Source organism: Cupressus sempervirens, chromosome 7 (assembly GCF_028749045.1).
Source record: "Cupressus sempervirens isolate cs-2001-9-10 chromosome 7, ASM2874904v1, whole genome shotgun sequence".
Lineage (NCBI taxonomy): Eukaryota > Viridiplantae > Streptophyta > Pinopsida > Cupressales > Cupressaceae > Cupressus > Cupressus sempervirens.
Window position 1 is genome coordinate 237,333,939 of NC_143124.1, and position 13,485 is coordinate 237,347,423.

The 13,485-nt window shown below is 33.8% G+C and overlaps 1 pseudogene; it reads left to right on the forward strand.

The window, feature by feature from the left end:
• The first annotated feature begins 9,642 nt into the window (after positions 1 to 9,642).
• Positions 9,643 to 13,209, forward strand: LOC149546380 (uncharacterized; annotated as a pseudogene).
• Positions 13,210 to 13,485: the final 276 nt, after the last annotated feature.

The following is a 13,485-nucleotide window of genomic DNA, read 5'->3' on the forward strand; positions in this document are numbered from 1 at the left end:
TTCAGTACATGAAACCAATTAGATAAATGGACCAATTGAGAAACAAAAAGGGTGAATCATAGTTGTTGATTCCTACCTAACCTTAGGTCACCTGATTCTTCTTAAAGAGGGAAAACCATAAAAGACTTCATGTGTGAAACGAGAGGATTTCATGCACAAATAAATAATTCATGGTGAATAAGGAGATGTGAAAGGATTAAATTGCAGAATCAGAAAGAGAGTACAAAAGAAAGAAGAGAAAGGACATAAGTGATACATCTGATCAAGAGTATCAGGTATACATCAGGAAATTGGAGATCTGATATCTAGTAGAGAGGTGCTAACTGAAGGATCAAGGCTAATTTTTTTTAAAAAGTGAATCATTAAAAATATCTTAACCAAGTAGTCCTAGCATGCTTTTGGAAATCCTTTAATATTATGATTACTTTGTTGTAAGTTAAATTCCTTTAACTAGGCACACTTTTAGCAGAGTAAGATTTAATAGTCTTTGTAAGCTTTTAACAGGGTAGATCTTTCATAGGGTAGATCATAGTTTATGATCAAACTTATTGTAGCCTAATTAGCTATACTTTACAACTACAATAGTGAAGATTTGTGGGTGTCATCCCCACCCCAGTTTTACCTTCTCATTGGAGGGTTTCTAGGTAACCAAATATCTTGTGTTATATTTGTTAATTGTTCCATGCTATGGATGAATATATTTAGTTTGGTATTTTAGTTTACATGCTAATTTTGCGATGGATGTGTGGTGAATTTTTTAATGGTTAGAGTTTTGAAGTTCTTATTCACCCTCCCCCTAAGAATTTTCTTTTGCATTGTTGATTCCAACACTTGTATGCATATTTTTGTATCGATTTTGTTTTGCAGATACTAGCTAGTACATTGACTCCCTAAACACATTTGTTTAGATCTATAGGATTAGAATAGTAGTTATAGCAAAGGGAAGGATTGTCTATAAGATCCCTACTAATGAGAGTTAGATTTCATCTTGATAAGGGTTAAGCTAATTTCTCAAGGAGTACCCCACCATACATGTTTATGGGCTTGGAACTATTTGATGGAACTTGCTGCACAAAGCTACTAGAAAGTACATAGAGCTCAAAATTGTTCAAAATACCTACTACTTGAATACTAAAGGTATTCAATGGTATAGGGGATTGTAACACTATTGTTGCACGAAGGTTATATTGGACCCCTTGTCCAACTAAAGGCATATAGTTTACAATAGATATATTTAGTTTTTAAATATTTTTTGTAAAGTCCTATTCCACTTAAAAGGAAAAGTTGAGGGATCCCAATCCTTCCAACAAATAAAATTATCTCATTGTAACCTAATGAATCATTGATCAATGCTTGATAGGACTTACTATTGACTTAGTTTATGTACTCTACACCATGAGCCCTCAATATTCCTACATATTTATTTTTAAAAACTATCATATTTGAGTTCATTTGTTCCAAAAAATAAATTTTCAGCTTCATGACCATATTAGATATGATTTTTAGTCTAGCTCCATGATTATAGTAGACTTAATTTTATTTTTTTTATCCTGCATCAATTTTTTTAGAAAAACCATCAGATTTGAGTTCATTTGATAAAAAATAAAAAATAAAAAATTTTCAGCTTCATGATCATTGTAGATTTAAATTTTATTTATACATGTGAAGTGTTTCCTAAGTACTAGTTCAAGCAGTAATAGAGAATCTAAAATTTTCTTTCGATTTCTAAAATGATGTGATTATGTTGATGTAACATGCAAGTCTATGAAACCAGGGTTGGATGATAGAAACTATAATAGAAGGAATTTAACAACCTACACTACATAAATATCATTACATTCAAATTGGACCATTCTACTATGCAGTGAGCTTCAAATAATCATCATTTTTTGCAGCTATAATGTACTACTTCTAATTGATATCTGTGTCAATAGAAATTTAGCCTTGGGCTTTTTCCCCACTTTTTCTATGGGCAGCGACATGGAGGCCTTGGTTTCAGTCCTAAAGATACAAAGCCTAAAACCTATTCATTACTCGATACATTGTCTATGTAAGTAGTTTTTTTTATTGTCCTCTAAAAAGTCATTTGGAATAATCTATATATTTGGCTATTTCATAGGTTAAAATTTTTTTTTAAAAACAAGTGGAATAAAGGAGTGGATGTTCTTAAGTTTGTAAATAGATTGTTGAAAGTGAGATAGTTACACTAGGACCATGGTTTGGGCTAAGTTTGCAGACATATCACTAACTGTGAGGAAGTTTGCACTAGGGTTTTAGTGGAAGTGCAAAAATTCCTCCACAAAGAGAGAATGATGGAGGATTCATAGGTGTAATACATGAGGGTTTTAGAGACCTCCACATACAGATGCAAGCATTGGAAGAAAAAATGCATGGAGGAATAAATCTTATCATAAGAGATGAAAGTGAGGATGGAGAAGAAGAAGAAGAAAATGCTAAAGAAGGGGTAGTTCTAAACCCAGAAGAAAAGAGAATTTTTAAGGTTATCCAAAGATTTTGATCCATATGGGTCCATATAATAGCTAGATTGAAGAGGCAATTCATATGGGTCCATATAATAGCTAGATTGAAGAGGCAAGGACAAAATCACAATATGGGTCCATATAATAGCTAGATTGAAGAGGCAATTCATTCTTGTTGATTATGAGTTTGACCTGCTAAAGAAAATGCAAAGGTTAAATAAAATAGGAAGATTTGTTCAGGAGTATAACTAATGCAATGGAGGCTAGTGGGATTGATCAAAGGACAATCAACTGGTCCAAAAACCCTCTTCACTGAAGTTCTTCAACCAAATGTCTTGGTATGATGATCAAAAGTGCAAGAAAAAATCACAAGTGCTTCAAGGATAATATGAGGTTATCACAACCACTTACCCAAACAAGGAAAACCCTAATCATAAGGGAACCCTAAACACAAGACAACTTATCACAAGTTTCTCACAATGCACAATTTGACCAAATTTGGTAAAATAACCCTAAACTTCATGAAATTACTAGGGGAGACTCATACTCATGTAAATGGTCTATTTAACTCATAACTAGAATGATCCAATGATTAAAATTTAACTATGCAACTTCTAGCATATAGTTGCTTTGTTAAGCCACTCAAAAAGGTTAGTAGCCCTTTTTAGTGAAAATATGACTTAAAAGAGGATATGTCCACACAAACTAATATCTTTGGATACCCTTTTAGAACTTACAAAACATGCTAAAGCACCAAGATTTGATGACAGAAACAAATAGTCTTTTGTTCAATTTCTCACCTAGGCAATTAGGGCTATTAGGTCTCCAATTACAAAGTAAGTAGATGTTCTAAGACTCCATCCTGCAAACCAATTATGGGAACATGTGAGGGAAATAATAGACAATTCACAAAATTGATTTCAACCCTTAATGCCAAGTCTCTAGTGCAATTTTTAGGAGATGTTGCATTCTTTTCCTAGCATGTACATGGGGTCTTGCCTGCCTAGGGCATCAAATGACTCATGGGTCCCTGAAAGTACAATCCTAAAACCAATTGAATCTTATTATACATGCTAAACACTATGATTTCACAAAATATTGTTAGATTCACATGGTGAAATCTTGGGTTATGCCTAAAAATGCTTGGAAACCCTAGGTTAGTAACTTTCTCAACCAACTTGTGAAAAAATATTGATAACTTGAGTGAGGAGATAGATAAAGACTTCAAAAAAGATTAATTATAAATCTATTTCATCCACCTATCCATAAATATGGATCTCAACACCATATGTGTCCGTACAGATCCATACAACGTAAAACAACAGGTAGATTACAGTAAAACAAGGTATTTTATTGATTTGAAAAGTATGAGTACATCATTCTTGCCTATCACCTACCTAAAAGGGATTATTATAGGCCTTCCACTGGTGATAACAATATTTTGAACTTTTTTGATCCATTGGGGAAGTTTTCACAATATTTTGGAAAAGGTTGCTAAAGTCACTTGACAGCTTGTTAAGCAATTTTTGCATTTTTAGCAAATTTTTTTAACTTACAAGTAAAACTAATGAAACTTAGTCTAAAAGACCCAAATAGGTCCTAAACATTTTAAAACATGAAATAAAGCAAAATCCTAAGATTCCAGGCCATTTGACCATCTTTGACAATAGTTGACAAAGGGCTTATAACTATGCCAATCTTGGAACTAGGTCTTACAATTTGGTCTAGATGTCTAATTGATTGATTTGTCATATTCTAGGTGTTCTTAGGACCTTGATATCAAAGAGGAAGAGGAAGAGGAAAAGGATCTAAAGGAGGAGGTTTTCATGGAATTCCTTTTTACTGTGGACAAGAAAATCACAAAGCATTTAAATATTCCCATCCCTAGGGAAGGTATGATAGAAGAATAAAAGGCTAGGCTAGAGTTACACATGTTTGTGAAGATGTCAAATCATCACATTTAGAAAATTTTGAAAGAGGAGAAGTCCTATTTAATAGAAGAGTCATGTTGAGTAGTGAGAATGAGCCTGATCAAAGGAGTATCCTATTTCACACAAGGTGCACATGTAAAGATAAGTGTTGTGATGTGATCATTGATGGTGGTAATAATGACAATCAGGTATTAGGAGATATGGTCACAAAGTTAAAACTAAAGAGGCATAAACACCTACATCGATATCATATTTCCTAGATGTAGGATGACCACAAGGTCATGGTCAATGATAAATGCTTAGTGAAGTTCAAATTTTGGAAGCTACTAGGATGAGGTGTTGTGTGATATCATACCTATGGACATATGTCTTATCTTGTTGGGTAGGTCATGGTAGTTTGATAGGCATGCTATACATGATGGGTGTGCAAATACCTACACTCTGACAAAGGACAGAATAAAACATAAGTTGAAGTCATTGAAGGATATAAATGAAAAGGTGTGTAGGATTGCTAGAGTATTTTTCATTGATGGAAGGAAGTTCCTAGAGGGTATGAGACAGGAGCATATGTATTTTTCTATAATTCCAAAAGATGTTAATAAAGAAGTAGAGGAGGTTTTTGCAGAAGTTGAAATTTTGTTGGAGGAGTTTCCAAATATTATCTCAAATAATGTCCCTAATGGATTATCACCATTGTGTATGATCAGTCACCAAATGGATTTAATTCCAAAATCAAATTTTCCAAACAAGGAAACACATAGAATGACACCAACATGAAGTGGAGAGTTGAACTGACAAATGTACAAGTTGTTGTAGAAGGGGTTGATTCAAGAGACTCTGATTCTGTGTGTTCTACCAACAATAGTATCACCCAAAAAGAATGGAGGATGGAGGATGTGTATAGATTCTTCGCTATCAAATCAAGTATAGATTTCTACTAGATGGGGAATATTATGGACTATTTCAGTATCTAGTTGTGAATTCACAAAGATAGATCTGAAGAGTGGGTACCATCATATTTGCATTAGAGAAGGAGATGAGTGGAAGACTACCTTCAAGGAAAGGGAAGGATTGTATGAGTGGTTAGTCATGCCTTTTTGGCTAACCAATGTACCAATCACTTTCATGTGGCTCATGAATGAGGTACTAAAGGATTTTTTGGGTAAGATTGTCATTGTTTACCTAGATGATTTTTTGATCTTTACTAAGACATTTGAGGAGCATTTGATGCACATTAGTAAGGTGTTTGATAAGTTGAGGGAAGAAAAGTTGCTAATAAATTTGAAGAATTGTAGTTTTGTAAAGGAGCTGGTGTACTTGGGGTTTTTGTTTTATTACAAGGTCTAAAAATGGACCCATGGAAAGTTAAGGTTATGCTTGAATGGCCTACTCTAAGTGTATTTCCCGAGGTAAGATATTTTCCTGGATTGACTAGTTTTAATAAAAAGTTTATAAACAGTTTTAGAAATATTTGTGGACCCTTGACTTAAACAATGAGAGCGGATAGGAAAGAGTTTAAGTGAATAATATGAGTAGATAAGAGTTTTAATTTATTGAAATGGAAAGTTACAAAAAAACCTATTTTAGTTGTTCCATATTTTAACAAGGTGTTTCAAGTAGATTGTGATGCTTATGGTCTTGCAATAGAAGTTGTTTCGAGCCAAGAAGGTGGGCTTGTTGCTTATTGTAGTGAGAAATAGAATGATGCCAAAAGAAATTATTTTGTTTATGATTAGGAATTTTATGCTATAGTCCATCCATTTAAGAAGTGGAGATATCATCTTCTTCCTAAGGAATCTATTTTGTATACTGATCATCAAGCTTTGTAATATTTGAATGGTCAAAGAAAATTGGACCAAAGGCATTTGAAATGGGTTGAGTTTTTGTAGTGTTATACATTTATTTTGATATTAAAGAGGGGGAAGTCTAACAAAGTTGTAGATTCTCTTAGTGGAAGAAAACTTTTGCTGACATAATTGCAAATTAGGATGGTTGGATTCAAGGAACTCAAGAATTTGTCTCTAGATGATTCTGATTTTGGTGAAGCTTGGAAATCCTGTATAGTTACTGTTACACTCGATAGGAAAAAGTAGTTGGATTTCATAATCCAAGATGGTATTTTGTTCAAAGGAAGTCAATTATGAATTCCAAGGAGTTCTATGAGAGAAAATATCATTAAGGAGAAGCGTAGTGGAGGATTGGCTGGACATTTAAGAAGAGATAAAATAATTGCTTTGGTTGTTGAGAACTATTATTGGCCATATGTGCAACAAGATTTTAAGAAGTTTATACAGAGTTCTAGAGTATTTAAGATGATGAAAATAATGAAGTAGAATTTGGGATTGTATCATCCATTACATGTACTAGAGAATCTGTGGGAGGATGTTAGCATGGATTTCATTCTTGGTTTATCAAATCAAAAAGGTCATGATTCAATATTTTTTGTAGTTGAAAGATTATCAAAGATGACACATTTCATTCCCTACAACAAGATTAGTGGTGTTGTTCATGTGGAAATGTTGTTTTTTAGAGAAGTGGTGAGCCTACATGGTCTGCTAAAGAGTATAGTTTCATATCAAGATATCAAGTTTTTTGGGTATTTCTTGTGTACACTATGGAAGAGATTGAAGACAAATTTGAAGTTCAGCTCATCACATTATCCATAGACTGATGGATGGACATAAGTTATGAATAGAAGTTTAGGGAACTTGCTGAGATGTTTGGTTGGAGATAAGCCAAAGGGATGGGATCTGAATTTACCACATGCAGAATTTGTATAAAATAATTATTTCAATAGGAGTACTAGAAAATCACCATTCCATATTGTATGTGGGAGTAGTCATAGAAATGGTTATGAATTGAGGTAGTTGGATAAAGGAGAGACAAGTAGTGTTCAAGCAAAGGATTTTGTTGAACATTTGAAGAACATTCATTAGGAGGTGAGGAATCAAATCACAAGGATGAGTACTCAGTAAAAGGCTGGGGAAGATGAGAAACTAAGGTATAAGAAGTTTCAAGTTCAAGATGAAGTTGCGGTTCATTTGAGGAAGGAGATATTTCTAGTGGGTACATATAACAAGCTGAAAATGAAGAAGTTTCAACCATGCAAGATTGTGAAAAGGTATGACCTTGGAAATGCCTATGAAGTAGAGTTGCTTGTTGAATAAGAATATTTCACCACTATTTAACATTTCAAATTTGATAGAGTATCATTAAGGAGGTGAAGTTGTAGAATCATAGTGGAGTACTCCAACAACTACTTCAACTACAAAGGAGACTGATGACATACTAGATAGCCAAGTTGGTAGAAGTACTAGGAAGAAAGAATATGAAGAATATCTGGTCAAGTGGAAAGGAAAACCTATTGAGGATTCATTATGGCTAACAAGGGAGGAGGTTAACCACTTGGATTTTTATCTAGACACCCAAAATGTGATAGGGTCACATCTCAAATTACCCCAGATGTCTAATACAAGAACATCTTATAGGGAAATCTTCCATAACTCAAAAATATTTGTGTTTTGTCATTTTCAATAAGGGCTATTTTAGTACAAAGATACTATTTATGGAAACTTACTATTTTAAGCAAGTGGGTCATATGATCTCATAATACTCTAATTCTACATGTGGACATTCATCTTAGTCATATTAGCCTATAGAGGAGTTGCATTGCATGTATTGCATAAGTTATTGAGGTTTTTGGGTGCAAAGCCTTTGAGTTTAGATTTGAAGGCCTTAGAGGCTCTAGAACAAGTTTGCACCTGAACTAACTGGTTCTTCCTAGTAAGCACTGTAGTTCAAGAGCTGACAAGATCCGAAAAAAATTATAGTTGAAATTTACACATACATTTAAAAGTTATGGCCTCTGAAAGTTGGGGTACCTAAAAATATAGTTATGACCAACCTTATGTAATAAATTAGGAAATAATTTTTAATTGGGGTTTTGTCAGCCTCAGGGGTTATGATTAATGTCTAGAACCTTCCTGAGCAATAAAATTTTTCCTATTCAAGGAAGGCTCGTAGTGATATTTTAGCAATTCTAGTTGGTAATTTGGGGTTCCGTGTTGAACAATATTGTAAATAAATTGCCCATGTAGGTTTGCATATTATATTTCAAAACTATGTAATTCCACATTTGTGACAATAATAGAAATCCCATATTTTATTCTTGCCAATTATTTGTGTTTCTTGATTTTAGTTATGTGTTTGTGGTATTAAGGGGAGCACACTTCATCATCTAATTTGGATTATAATTTGTGCCTTATCTCAAGAGTCCCTGATATAATCTTACACTTATTTTTTACTATATAGTGGCAAAAGAATCATGGAATATGTTTGGACTATCTATACATGTTATCATTCTTGTTTTTGAGATAATACTTGGTAATATTTTAAGTTTAAAAATAATAATTCATACATTTATGTCTATTTTATCTATATATATAAATTTTTCAATTTTTTTATAGTTGTTCTCATTGTTCAGTCCCTTGTTATCTTCTACTTGGGGAACAGGTATCCATCTTGGAAACTCATTTCCCTATCCCCACAGTCCCCCATTCTGGAAACTTGGGGTAACATAGATCCAAATTTAGAGGATATTGATGTTGTTGGGTCGATGATGTAGAGTTTGGTTATATAATAAGGTCTTATTGAATTTAACATGGAGGGTTTGAATTAGAGGGTTTGGATGGTTGCATATGCACCCTTTATCTCACTCATTCAATATTTTATTCATGATTTCATCTTTAAAAAACATACAAACACCACTGAAGTGTATAAAAGAAGTATTGAAAGTAGATATTTTATATTGTCTATAAGAATTACATACACTCCCCTTTTTGTATATTCAAGTGAGATTTCTCTCAAGATCTATTAATAAGATTATGAGCACAAAGATTATACTCTTCCCTTTGCACCTGGTATTTGGACTTATAAAGATATAAAAATACCTTTTCTATCTCACAAACAAATTCAAATGTAGGTTGAGCTTGTTGTACAATAACTATATGACTTACAAGATCTCCTCAATGATTTAGGAGGCACATATTGCATTATTTGAAGAATTCTTTTGAATAAAGATATTTAGATTATCCTACCATTTTTTCTTTCCCAACAAAGTTGATCTTTGTCAAGCTACATAATAAAGCTTTTAAAAGTATGTAAATCAAGCACCATAGAATACTATAATTACTTGCTTTTCCAATGCAAGAGATATATAGGTGAAAACATCCATGGCAGTTCAACGGCCCAGGGAAGGGATTGATCTCAGCCTGTACAATGCTGCAATATGTCCTGATTGCACTGCAACAGAAATAAAAGAATCCCAACTTGGAGCAGCTCTGAACAGTATTACACCCGGAAGTAGAAATACATTTCTCCATTTGGCTGCAAGTGATGGAAATCTATGATTCGTTCAAGACCTGCTGAAACACAATCCTCCGCTTTTGAAGGCTACCAATGCCCAAGGAAATACTCCTTTGCACTTGGCTGCTCAGGGTGGTTTTTCTAAAGTTGTGGAGTTTCTACTCCAACAACCAGATAATGGTGTGGATGTCTGCAACAATCTTGATGAAACGGCTCTGTTCAAAGCCTACGAAAGTGGCAATTTAGACACGGTGAAGGCACTATTTGAAGCATATCCACAAGGTCTAAGTCAAAGGACAGTGAATGGACGAACCTGTTTATATGTTGCAGTAATCAAAGGAAAAGAAGGTCAGTCTCTAGAGTTTATGTTTTTCTTTGTATATTGATTTCTTATTAATGTATGGGTATTTGAAGCAGGTCTTTATGTGTGGGTTTGGCTCATTTTCGTTTCTCAACCAAGTGTTTATTTCATATAGAGAAAAATATCAGTTAGAAAGATCTTGGTTGCTTACAGATCTGGTGAAGGATATATTTGGTTTACCAGATGTTGCAAGAGAGCTAATCCAGGTAAATTACACAAATGTCGATACAGCATTGCATGTAGCTACAGGAAGAAGTTACATACATATAATGAGTTTGTTAATTAAGTTTCAACCCGAACTCTGTTATTGGGTTAATGACAACCAAGAAACACCGATTTGTATGGCAGCGAAATTGGGGCATCTGGAGGCAGTAAAGATGTTGATAAAGTGTCGTCCGGAAGCTGTTGAAATAAGAAATGGTTGTGGAATGAATGTGTTGCACTTAGCTGCCCAAGTTAGGCAAGTGGGAATTGTTCATTACTTGAACAAACCAGCGTGTTTATCAGGCATTGTTAACCAGGGAGATGAGAAGACTCCATACATAAACAGTCAGTGAGGGCCCCTTGAAAGTGGAGGAAACAAAGCTGCTCATATTGCAGTAAGCTTTAATGAGAGAGCTGAAATGCCTGAAATCGCCATCAATTATCCTTGTGCAAAGACAGAGGCCTTGAAAAATGGCAACACGCCTTTGCATATTGCAGCAAGGAAGAAAAACTTTCGTGTAAGTTTCTTTTTGCTTGACAATGAAGTAAATGAATTAGGTTCTACCAAATAAAATGTTACCAGCTTTTACCGTTTTATTAGTATGTAACCTGAAATCTCAGAGTGTACATTTCACATCAGATCCCTCTTTCAGCAATGCAGCAATTCTTTCCTATAATCTGACCAGAGATGTTTTCATTGGGTTTGCTAATTGTTTTATAAGACAAATGAAGAACTGCCTATTTCTAAAAGTTTTTATCCAAAGTTTTTTCCTAAATTAGTAGTTTGAAAACAGGTGAGCTTTGGATACACTTCAGTTTTGAGCAACATAATGGTATTGTTTTGATTATTTGGTGAATACATTTTAGTTTTTGTTCTCTTTCGGTTAGTGTTGTTTAATGTTTTTATAGAAGTTAGCTGTTCTTGATTGTTAACTATTTTAATTCCACTTATTTCTTCTGCACTAAATTTCAAATGACGTTGAATGCTTTTTTTTAATTATGATAAGATGGAATCTTTGCTAACTTTACGATGTTCATGTTGTCACAAAGAATTAAAGTAGGCTGATTTGGCTTCTTTTTATTCTGTAATTTTTTAGAAGTGAAAAAGTTTATGTACTAGTTGAAGTAATAGCAATATATTCTGTTTTTATGCTACTCTGTTTTTATAGATGAGAGGACAAACATACATTGATTTTTGAAGCTTCTAGTAGATGAGGGGCAATCATATTTTATTTTCTTTGATCTCTACGTAATAAAAACTAAAATTGAAAGAGAAACAATTTGCAGATGTAGATTTATTGCTCTACAAACTATCTCACCAGTTTTGATCAGATGTTAATAAGATCAAGATTGAACCTTATAGATAATTAGTAATGAAGACCCAAATTCAAAGTATCGTTTGCATACCTTAAAATTTATTTTGACTACCTTCATGACCTTCATCTCTAAATTTCTTCCATATCCTTTGCATATGTTTTTTGATAAATACAAATTTTCGTACTACTTCAATAAATCTTCATTCCAAACAAATTATTTTAAAACTAAGATCTTTCATATAAATTCATTCCTAATGACAATTTTGAACTTATCCTTCACCTTAAATTTGCCACTTATATACAATAAAATCATCAATATAAATAGTAGTTTCACTCTTCTCTTAAAATTTTTGTTTTATAAATATCTGTCTTACCATATCACTTTCCATAAAAAGTTTTTTTTAACTTGCATGATGTTATTTTCCTTTACCTCAAAAAAAACTCTCTGTACTCCCTATTTTTACTCATTCTTCAAGGAGCTTCTCATAACCATTAACTTTGGAATGTCAAAGTTAGTTTTCCAACACAGAAAAAAGTTGGTTGATTTAGATTGAATTTTATACTTGAAATAATAATTTTGAAGTGCTGAATGATCAATAGTAAATTATGTTTATTTATTGTAAATGCTCTAATATAATGCTAATAAGAGATGAAATATTATTACTTTCTTGGCTTTCTAAACTTCTTTGGGCATTATGTAGATGGTGGAGTCACTGCTGCGTATAAAAGGCATAAATAGAGATGCTGTTAACGAGGAAGGTTTGACGGCTCTGGACATTGCAAGAGAGAACACAAAGCACTATGAATCTCAAAAATTAATTGTAATGCTGGCTAATTATCCTCCCACGAAAAGGCATTTCCTGTATACGTCCCTAAAGGTGAGCTCGTAAAAGTACGAGAATGCCATGAAGACAGGCGCCAGATAGAATTAGTAGTGGCAATGTTGTTAGCCACAATGTCATTTACGGCAGCCTTCATTGTACCAGGTGGTTTCCAGATGGAGGTAAACAAAGGAGAAGCACAAGAAATGTTGGGTTCTCCACTTCTAATTGGATTCGATTCCTTTCGGGCACTTCTCATTTTTGATTGTTTGGCCTTCTTTCTGTCCCTATTAGTGGTGCTTATGTGGCATCTGAGTACACCTCTTACCACAGGAGACAAAATACTATTTCTCTGCAAAACCAACGTAATAATCTGCTTCAGCTTTGGTTTGGCTGAGTTGGCTTTCATTGGCCAGCCTTAAACATCACACACTAAGGAAGAAATTAAGCCTGGAAAAGTAAGTCAAACTTTGACTATTTAACACTTTTGCACTAGGAATCAAGCCTTAGTGTGTGATGTTTAAGCCGTTCGGGCTTTCATCTATGCGGTGTACTCCATGCTTGTGCACAAACATGCTCGCTTGGCTTGTCATTGGCTTCTCCATTATTATCTGTGGTTGTGGCATTTTTCTTTTCATCTGTTGGAGTGTGAAGTTTACAGTGAAGATGGTGAGATTCAACCACCTGCACGGCATGATTCCTCTTGTGATGAGACTAGAAGGTCTTGGATGATTTGAGTGCTTGCGCTGGTGTAAGAACAAGTGTGACACTATCCTTTAATTGCTATCCTGAATGTGGCTCTGCTACAAATGTTTAGGCGCAAACTCGGAATCAGGTTCTTCTATGAGTTGGTAGTGGTATTAGGATTTCATACGGCTTAAATATCACACACTAAAGCTTGATTTCATAAGACTCTTTTTACAAGTTCCTCAAGATTTCTTTTCTTTAATAGAGTTTGAATGAATAAAGATTCCAGACTAGTAAATTTTCATGTAGATTTTTGGTTGT